The sequence below is a fragment of the Acinonyx jubatus genome, chromosome B3 (genome assembly GCF_027475565.1).
Source record: "Acinonyx jubatus isolate Ajub_Pintada_27869175 chromosome B3, VMU_Ajub_asm_v1.0, whole genome shotgun sequence".
In the NCBI taxonomy this organism is placed as follows: domain Eukaryota; kingdom Metazoa; phylum Chordata; class Mammalia; order Carnivora; family Felidae; genus Acinonyx; species Acinonyx jubatus.
This window is the reverse complement of record NC_069386.1, coordinates 119,441,610-119,451,760: the sequence shown is the minus strand read 5'-3', so window position 1 is coordinate 119,451,760 and position 10,151 is coordinate 119,441,610. Positions and strand designations below refer to the sequence as shown.

Sequence of the window (10,151 nt, the reverse complement as noted above, 5' to 3'; positions counted from 1 at the left end):
ATCCAGCGCCTGGATAGCTGGGAGCACAGAGGTCAAGGGAGGACCTTTTAGTGGTGCTGCAGAGAGTGAGCACACAGATGAGAGGCTTTCCACCCCACCCTGACCGCACCTCCTGCCTGGGACGCCCTCTTAACCTGCTCTTGCCTGGTCCTGAAACAGCCCAGCCTGGGCCCTGACCTGCCATTCTAGATCTCTCACTTGGCTCAGTGGTTCAGAACCTAAACTTCTGCATGACTATCTTCAGGCATTCCTGAGGTCCTGAGCTTGCCCAAACCACCTGATTGATTCTGGAGCCCTCTTAGGGACTCTCAGGTAAGTCCTCATGAATCCCAAAAGTCACAGTCCCAGACCTAAGCTCCATGCCCACAGGCAGTCACCCACTCGAACATGGCAGAGCCAGGGTTCATCATTTCCAGGACCAGATGGACCAGCCACAGGGCGGAGCACGTGGAACGTTTGTGGTTTGTGACCACAGTGCCCCATCACCTAAGCAGCAGGGAGTGCAAAGTGGGTTTGGTCTCAGCTGAATTTCTTTCAACGATTGAAAGGTCTATCATGTCTTACCTCTTCTCTCTCTCTCTCTCTCCCTATTTGTTTGTTTGTTTTAAGCAGGCTCTACGCCCAACGTGGGGCTTGAACTCACGACCCCAAGATCAAAGGCGTGCTCGACTCACTGAGCCAGCCAGGTGCCCCTGGATCTTACCGACTTTCAAGTTAGAGTTTCCCCATGTGGCGAGTAAGAGTGGAGCTTCATTGGGACGCCTGGGTGGCTCCGTCGGTTAAGCGTCTGACTTCACCTCAGGTCATGATCTCACAGTTTGTGGGTTCGAGCCCCACGTCAGGCTCTGTGCTGATAGCTCGGAGCCTGGAGTCTGCTTCGGATTCTGTGTCTCCTTTCTCTCTGCCCCTCCCCTGTTTGTGCTCTGTCTCCCTCTGTCTCTCAAAAATAAATAATTACATGTAAATTAAAAAAAAAAAGTGGGGCTTCAAAGGGAAAGTCAAGACACCAAAGGGTGATTTGCTCACAGCTTCTTTATTTCACAGATACCTATGGACCACCTACTTACCTGCCAATTTTTACTCCAGACACGGGGGATTCAGGAGGAAACAGAACAAAGATCCTGTCCTCAGGAAGCTTATATCACTCTGGTGGGGCAGACCAACAACAAAGAAATACACCATGTCAAAATATGTCAGGTGGTGGTAAGTGCTAAGAAGATGAATAGGGTAAGTAGGGGATAGTGATTGACAGGTTGGGGAAGAGTGTTGTCGTTTATCCCGGTGGTTCTAGAAGGCCCTGCAGGTGAGGTGACATCAAAGAAGAGACTTGATGTAGACACGAGGCAAGAATGTTCCAGGCCGCTAGACAGTATCATCATAATCACACTCTACTGAACACACGCTTTAACCTGCCTGCCGCTGGCCCCCACAGCCGGGCAGTGACTCTTAGAAAGAAAGCATGACATTTGCTCGTGGGGGGTCTTCGGTTCGGAACGTGGTCCGTACCATGTTGTTTGCATGTGTCTGTCTCCCCCTCTAGAAAGTCTTTTGTAATACTGAGCCGCCAGTCCAGGCATAGCACTTGGAACAGAGGAGAACGTTTGTGAACCGACCGCCTGGCACACAGAGATGCATGAACAGAGGCCAGGAGCTGGGTGTGGGGCACAGGCCTAGGGCAGAAGCACATCCTAGGAAGGAGGCAGGAGTGATCTCTAATTTCAGTCGCTGCAGTTGATTTGGTGGCTTTTTGTTGGTCTTCTACAGAAAAATAATCGCGAACATCTGTATCATGTCAGCTGCTGTCCTAAGCACTTTGCGTATATTAATGCATTTCATGCTCATAAAAGCTCCATGTGACAGGTAGTAATATCACACCCATTTTACAGGCCAAGGTTCTGAAGCAAGTGGTTTAGCTAAGGTCACACGGCTAATGCTTGGGAGAGCCAGGATGTAAACCCAAGAGCCCCTGTTCTTATCCTTACCCCATAGATATATACTCCATATCCTTACCCCCTAGACTGGTCCCCTCGATCTTTCACTGGGGTGTTTGTGCCCTGTGTTTCTCGGAAAAGCCAAAGCATTTTTGAGACTCAACTTCCAGGAAGGTCAATGTAAGGCAAAGATTTCAGAAAAAAATGAAAATTTAATTATAAGTCATTTAAGACATTTTTTATGCAGCCATATGTTATAGTGAATAACCCAAAAAGCCAGGTGAATTTTTAAGATAAAAAAGGAGGCGTCCAAGCCCTGTTGGTGGGTTGCAGGGTTTCTATCCCCAGGTCCCCTCCCCTGACTCCCAGCCCAGGGTGGCTTCCCCTTATCCCAGCACAAGTGTGTGTGTGTGTGTGTGTGTGTGTGTGTGTGTGTGTGTGTGTGTGTATGTGTGTGTGTGTGTAAAAGAGAGAGAGAGCAAGCGCGGGCGTCCCCAGTCACTGTGACGTCTGGATAGAAGTGAGTCATGAACATGTCAGGCTGGGCTACAGTATGAAGTGTCGCTTTCTGATTTTTCTTCTTCAGGCCTGCGCCAGGGGTGGGGCAGGAGGGCCAGGCAGGGAAGGGGCTGGGCCTTGACTCTCCACGGAAGCTTGCCCAGAGCTCCAGAGTTTCCGGTTTGTGCCTGTGGGACAGTGTCGCACAAGGCTCATCCTACTTAACACCACCAGGCAGTAATGCAGGAGGCAGGAGGGACCTCTCATCCTCTGTACCTTAAAATACCCCCGCCCAGGCCCAGCATCCAGTTTGCAAAGCACATCCTTAGGTGTTGCCTCCCGCGGAGTGAGAGGCGTGTTCTGTGACCTGTGTTTTCTGTATGTCCGTGTATGTCAAGCCCAGGAACCAGTGTCCTCACTGCCGTGTGCCCCAGAATGGGTCTCCCTGTGGAGGCAATGCCCATGGGTGTTTTAAAGGCAGAGCAAGATGAATGTAAGCTGACACTTCCCCCCTCTATTGACAAGGAACTGACAGGCCTCGCAGAGGACAGACCTGGTAATTAATGTGCCAGCATCTTCATTGACAAGGCAAAAAAGCAAATACACAAGCTGAGGGGAGTTAGTCACGCCGACGACGGGGGACAGGGATGGCGGTGGGGACAGGGAAAGGGCAGGGAGGTGTGGGGTGTGTCTGGGGGATGGGAAGGGCTCAGGCGGGGCGAGCTGGGAGCGAGCAGAGCGAGAGAACAGAATTGTCTGTGCATCTGGGAGGAAATGTATGTGTGAGAGAAAGAAAACGTGAGAGAATGTGTCTGAGAGCAAATGTAGGGGTGGGTGAGGAGAAATGTGCGTGTGACTGACAGAAGGAGGGAGGGAGGCGGGCGGGGTGCGGGCAGCGGGCCTCTCTCATCCCTCCTTCAGCCACAAGGGCTTCTGGAAAGCCCTGCAGTTTGGAGTGAGGGACGTGCAGGAGAGGTGAGATTTCATTACCTTTCCCTTTGTGTGATATTTTCGTGTTAGAAATGTAAGACGGGAACTATAAATAATCCAGTCACAGCTGCGGCATCCTGGAGATTTATGGTGCGTGCCAATGCCGGCCAGCTTCGGGCGGGGGGTGGCTTTGCTTTACAGAGCCGAGATAAAAGGCTGCCCCTCCTGCACTTGGCCCTCCCGGCCCTGGCCGGCCCCCCCCCCCCCCCCCCGCCACCGCCTCCTGGCACAAGCCATCCCTCCTGAGCTGCAGACTCCAGGGGAGAGAGAGGCTCACAAGTGCCTAGAAACCCCTTGTCCTGGGCAGCCTGGAGCCAAGTACCAAGTGGGCAGCCAGGGGATGTCGGGAAGACCAGTGAGGCAGGGGCCAGTGTGGGCAAAGGTGCAGGCCTGCCGTGGGAGGCCCCCCTTTGCTCAGCTGCCACAGACAAGGGGGGACCAACAGGTGGCCCAGCCACAGCCAGGCTCAAGTCTGAGGTCCCTGGAGCACGGGCCAATGGCCCTCTACCCTCTATTCCTGGCCTCCTTTCTGGGCAGGGGTCTTTTTCTGTGCACCATCAGCAGTATGACCAAGCTGTACTTGGTGCAAGACCCTGGTGGGGGCGGATGGCCACCCCCACCCCCCTGCCCCGCCGCTTCCCAGGAGAGGGTGCACGCCCTGTTGGCCTGAGAAGGGGTCGTCCTCCAAGAACTTGGGAGCTACTGGCCAGTCCAGTGACACCCCAGGGAAGAGATAGACAGTGTATTTGGGACAGTGAGAGGGCAGGAAGGGGGCAGCCTGGGCTCCCCACGTCACCTCCCAGGATCTCTCTCCAGCCTTGTTGTGAGGACAGGGGGAAGAGGTGCAGGAAGACATTTGGAAGCCAGCCACAGGCTTGTCCTCGGGACTCATGGGACTGGAGGAAGAGGAAGGTCAGGGGTCTCAGGGAGAGGAGCTGGTTCAAGGCCCCCCTGTGACATGCCTGGGCTTCCCTGCAGTGTCTCACGAGTACACTTGTGTGGCTGTGTCCCACGAGCCCTAGGCTTCCCGAGGGCAAGAGACATGGACGCATGGCTCTCACGGCAGCCTGGTGGCTACATGCGCCCTGGCCCCTGGCTTGATGCATCAGTTCTGCAGAATGGTGGGACCCTGGTGCTGACATGTGCATGTACGGACCCCACAGAATGGAGCCCTGGAGGGAGTGTGTGGAGTGGGGGAGCAGAGCCACCTGGATCTCTGAACCCCACTTGGTCCCCTCCTGTTAGTCCTCGGGCTGTCCCTGGGGCTGAGGGTCTCTGTGCCAGCCTGCCCCCGGCCCCTTCTGCCTTCTCTGGAAACCCCGGTGCTGGTGCAGCCCAGGAACTGCAGGCACCAGCTTGTCAGCTCGATGGTTCTCGCTTTGCTTCCCTTCTGATTCTCTGAGCAAATATTGAACATCCAGAGACACAACCGAATCCTCGGCGTGGGGGTGGGAGGTGGAGGCGGTGACACAACTGGCTACTTCTTGGGGCAGCTCAGTCAAGATCAACCTCAGCTCCAGGCCTCTGGCCGAGGGAGGCTGCTGAGGGGGTGGGGGCGTTAGTCCAGTGGACAGAGAGGGGCCCTTCCCTCAGAGGATTCCTTTAGGGCAACTGGTGCGTGACTGTGGACTTCCAAAGCAGCCACACATGGGTTGTGGCAGGGTCTTTTCCTGGGGCAGTGCGGTCTATTTTCTGCAAGCCTCCTAAAGCAAACCATGTCTGGGAGTGGGGCACACGCGGTAGAATGAAATCCCCTGGGGTGTCCCAGAGGCAGCTCAGCCATAAGCACGAATGACCTCAAAGCAAGCTTGCCGAATTTCATGAATGGCAGAGCTGTGATATTTGGAAGGGGAACCGGGATCCTCTGAGGATGTGTCCCCGCTTGATGCATTCCTGATGCACCTGTCGGGGGTCACCACTCTATGCATCATCACGCTGTTCTGGGTGGTTGTGCCAGCCAGGGTGCTGACTGTAAGAGGCAGAAATGGACTCTGACATTCTCAAGCAGAGAAAAGATTTGCTGGAAGGATTGGGGGCTGCTCACAGCATCAGTGGGAAGGCTGGAGTCCCAGCTTGGAAGGTGAGCAGGATCCAAGAGATGCTAGGCAGTCAGCGTCGTTGCCAAGGTCACGCCACAGGGCAGCCTGCTTAGGATGCCTTTGCTGTTACCACCCCTCTGCCATCAATGGTGTGATGACACGTAATTTTGTGTGTCAACTTGACTGGACCATGAGATGCCCAGATATTTGGTCAAACATTATTCTGGGTGTCTCTGGATAAGATTAACATTTGAATCCTTAGGCTGAGTAAAGCAGATTGCCCTCACCAATGCTAGTGGGCTTAAATAGAACAAAAACGTGGAAGAAGGGAGAATGTTCTCTCTGCCTATTGAGCAGGAAAGTCAGTCTTCTCCTGCCCTTGGACTGGGATTTACACCATCAGTTCTCCTGGTCCTCCAGGTCTTTGGATTCAGACTCTTGTCCCATGAATACTCCTCAGGAAGGGAAATTCCTACCCCATCCCCCCAAATATGGAAGGAACACTCTGGATGGCCTTCTCAGTCTGCCCCTCCAGAGTTCCATCCTTCTATCTTTTCCCCCAACTCCGAAGTCCAAGAGGCTGACCTGTGTGGGCCTCATGGGCCGAAACCCCATGCCTCTGGCTTCCAGGGTCTCCCACTGGAGGAGACTAGGAAGGTGGGCGGAGAGAGGTCGGGGTATTTTTCCCCTTGTTTCTTTCCTTTGCAGCTCTCACTCTTTTCAGCTTCCAGCCATCTCCCTCCCTGTCACATCAAGGTCTGCAGAATTCCTTCTGGTTTCTTTTAGTACTGCCTGCCCTAGGCAAATAGTGCCTTTTGAAAGACTCCTCAATTGCCCTAGTTGAGGGTAATGCCTCTTACCTGCTGGCACCTCACATGGGACAGGAAGTCTGGAGATTGGGAGGCAACAGAGCCCCAGCAAATGCCCACAACGTGGTGGTCCAGATGCTGAGGGGAGGCAGGGTGCATGGTACAGTAGCAAGAGCATGGACTTTGGAGACAGACTTACTAGGGTCTGAATTCTCAGCCCGACTCTTAGTAGCTCTGTACTTGGTCAAGGTCTTAACCAGGCTGACCCTTCTTTGTTCTTCACCTGGGAAATAAAAGTTCATATGGATGTCATAGATTTATTGTGAGAATTGAATGAGACAAATTTTTAAGCACTCAGGACACCAGTGATGGCAAAAAGGGTCTACCTTAATGTGTCAGCTCCAACTGATCAGTTAGGGCTCCTGGGAGCCCTGGGTGAAGAATTCTGACATCTCATCCTGGCCTGGGGGTGATGGGTGCACTCATGATTGATTAGTGATGTCTGTCATGGTGCGGATTGGGAAGTGGCAGTAGGATGCACTTGCCTTTTCTGTAGTAAACACCCACTGAGTAATAGCTATCAAGTTTTATATTTCTTTGCTTCTTGGGAGGGGAAGTCGGATTCCTATCTGACCACCAGTGCTGCCCAGGTCCTGAGGCATCGAGCTACCTCTCTTGGCACATCTCAGATTCCTCAGTAGCGCCGATGCTCCGATCGGCCCTTTCCTTTGATCAGCAAACTGCTTCAGCCCTATCTGGGTTGTTTAAGGTCTTCTTTCTCTGGGAATGTTCTCTTGCTCTTTTCTTTCTTTTTTTTTTTTATTTTTTTAACGTTTATTTATTTTTGAGACAGAGAGAGACAGAGCGTGAATAGGGGAGGGGCAGAGAGAGAGGGAGACACAGAATCTGAAAGAGGCTCTAGGCTCTGAGCTGTCAGCCCAGAGCCCGACGCGGGGCTCGAACTCACGGACCGTGAGATCGTGACCTGAGCCGAAGTCGGACGCTCAACCGACTGAGCCACCCAGGCACCCCTCTCTTGCTCTTTTCAATCCCCAAATGCCCAGCCTGATTCTCCCCTCTGTGTCTACCACCCTCTCTCCATAGAAAATAATAGGGAATTATGTACATTTAACTTGAATTTCTCTGCCTCATGTCACTTCACTTTCCAAATCTCCCCCATTATCTCCTGCCCCAACCCAGGGGGCCTGGCATTATCCCAGCCACACACACCAGAGGAGGTTGAAGACAGAAGAGGTGAAGAGAATCATGGCCACAGGTGTCCTACTGTGTGAACTGGAGACTTAGTGATCATCAGGTGGCTCTTGGAGTAGCAAAAAAGGTAGAGGAAGCAAGGATTCTTTTTCAGAAGTGATCTCCTTTCTAGTTTCACTGGCGCATAGGAGCAATTTTTATTTATTCAAGAACCCTTTGTTCAGCACCTACTATGTGCCAGGGAGCAATGCATCAAACAGACATGTTCTTTGCCCCGATGGGGAAACAGACAAGTATAACACTGGGTGCTGGACAGTGCAGTAAATGCTAGACAGGAGCACAGGAAGGACCTCCAATTGCAAGGATGATCTGGGACAATCAGGGAAGACTTTCTGGAGGAGGTGGCTTCTAAGCTGAGTCTGGAAGGATAAGGAAGGTGTTTCAGGTGGTCTTGGGAGCAGCATCTGCAAAGATCCAAAGGCGTGTGTCCAAAGAGCTACTGGCTCCTGGCGCATCACTGTGGCTGGCTCTCAGAGCAGGAAGTGGAAAGTGCTGGACAGGAAGTGGTAGAAGGAGGGTGGTAGAGTCCTATGGGGCCTTGAAAAGGAGTCCAGATTTCCCCAAAGCAGCACCCATCCCACCCACCTCACCCCCAGCCTGTCCTCTGCCCGCTGAGGCTTGAGGTTTGTAAGGCCTCTCTCCCATCGCTCCCCCCATCCCTCCCCATCCTGGGAGGGCTTCTCAGGCCTCAGGGGGCAGCCTCTGTTCCCTCACCCCAATGCCTTGTGAGTCACTAGGAGTGTAGTGACAGCTGCTTAATGTGAGGAGTGGCTGGGCAGGTGGCCCACAGTGGCTGCATGAGGATGAACCAAAGTAGGGGTTAAGGGGAGCTCCCAACCTGGGGGATGAAGGTTTTAATGCAGTCTTGCTAATAACTGGCTGACCCAGCCATCAGCTACAATTTAGGGTAAAGCAGGCTTTCAAGCATTTTCTTTCTCCAATGACTAAGTCGGTTTGCAATTATCTACTCCTCTTGTAAAACCCCTCACACCTTTTCCCCAGCCACTTCCCCTGCTCAGACCTGCTTCTCTTTGGAAAATGCGAAATGGTGCATATGTGAAGCTGTGTAGAAATGTGTGTAGCTTTATGTGTGTCTGTGGATGAGAGCATCTCAGGGGCGTCTGGGTGGATCCGTCGGTTGAGTGTCCGACTTCGGCTCAGGTCACGATCTCACAGTTCATGGGTTCAAGCCCCATGTCAGGCTATGTGCTGATAGCTTGGAACCTGGAGACTGCTTTGGATTCTGGGTCTCCCTCCCTCACTTCCCCTCCCCTGCTGGTGCTCTGTCTCTCTCTCAAAAATAAACATAAAAAAAAAAAAGAAAGAAAAGAAAGTATCTCATACATGTGTAAGGAAGTGTGTAAATGGGAGTGTGTGTGTGTGTGTGTGTGTGTGTGTGTGTACTTGCCTGAAAACGTCTCTGCTGGTGCCATGCATGGCAGCACGTGTATGCCTCTGTGCATGTGGGGGAACGTGAATGCACGCATGTGCACTTGTGTCCAGGACAGGCTGTGGGTGTGTATGAGTGTGGGGGACCTGAGGTGTGTGTGGGTTTGCAGTGAGTGTGCATTGGATTCTATGCTTGGGATTCTATGCAACGGGCCCCCATGATCCTCTGCAAGGGAGACGCTGTTAGGCTGGGGTATTTATATTAACCCAAACCATAAAATGCCCAACTGGTCTCCCTGCTTCCCCTCTCGCTCTTTCCTTTGTAGGCTGTCCTCCACCTAGCAGCCAGTGCAAGCTTTTAAAAATGCGAATCAAGGGGCGCCTGGGTGGCGCAGTCGGTTAAGCGTCCGACTTCAGCCAGGTCACGATCTCGCGGTCCGTGAGTTCGAGCCCCGCGTCAGGCTCTGGGCTGATGGCTCAGAGCCTGGAGCCTGTTTCGGATTCTGTGTCTCCCTCTCTCTCTGCCCCTCCCCCGTTCATGCTCTGTCTCTCTCTGTCCCAAAAATAAATAAACGTTGAAAAAAAAAAATGCGAATCACTTCTAGCCTGAAAACCTTCCGGTGGCCTCCCGCCGCATCTGGAATAAATCCAAACTTCCGACTATGGCCTGCCTCCATTCCAATCTTTGAAACTTCGTGGCCTCGTCTCCCAGTCCTCTGGCACCCTCTGCCTCCGCCACATAGGCCAGAGCCTTTGCACTTGACCTGCCTTCTCCTGGACCCCTTTGCAGTGGGGTGCTGTCATGGCTCCAGATTTCAGCTCGACATGGTGACATTATCGGTGGCACCTTCCCTGACTTCTCCATTTAAATTGGTACCTCCAGGGGTTCCTGGCTGGCTCAGTTGGAAGAGCATGCGACTCTTGATCTCAGGATTGTGAGTTTGAGCTTCACATTGGGTGTGGAGGTTACTTAAATTAATAAAGAAATAAGCTTAAAACAAACGGCATCTTCAGTCTCTCTCTGGCCCATCTCTCCGACTTCTTTTCTCCCGGCACTAACAGAGTCTGAGAGTCAGTTCTGCACAGAGGTAAATGGGAGCAGCCCCCTGCAATAGGAAGGACGCTGGATCGGATGGGGCGGGGCCTCCAGACCACGTGCACATCCGACAAGGTCTCTGCCAGCCCCTGAGGCACCCAGAGCAAAGCCTGCCCATTGGAGGAGT

The 10,151-nt window shown here is 53.0% G+C and overlaps 1 long non-coding RNA gene across 1 annotated transcript; it reads left to right on the top strand.

The window, feature by feature from the left end:
• The first annotated feature begins 1,049 nt into the window (after positions 1-1,049).
• On the top strand, positions 1,050-8,872 carry LOC106974401 (uncharacterized). The gene is made up of 2 exons (XR_001430146.3): positions 1,050-1,203; positions 7,468-8,872. It is a non-coding gene; the product is annotated as an uncharacterized LOC106974401 (long non-coding RNA).
• The last annotated feature ends 1,279 nt before the right edge of the window (positions 8,873-10,151 follow it).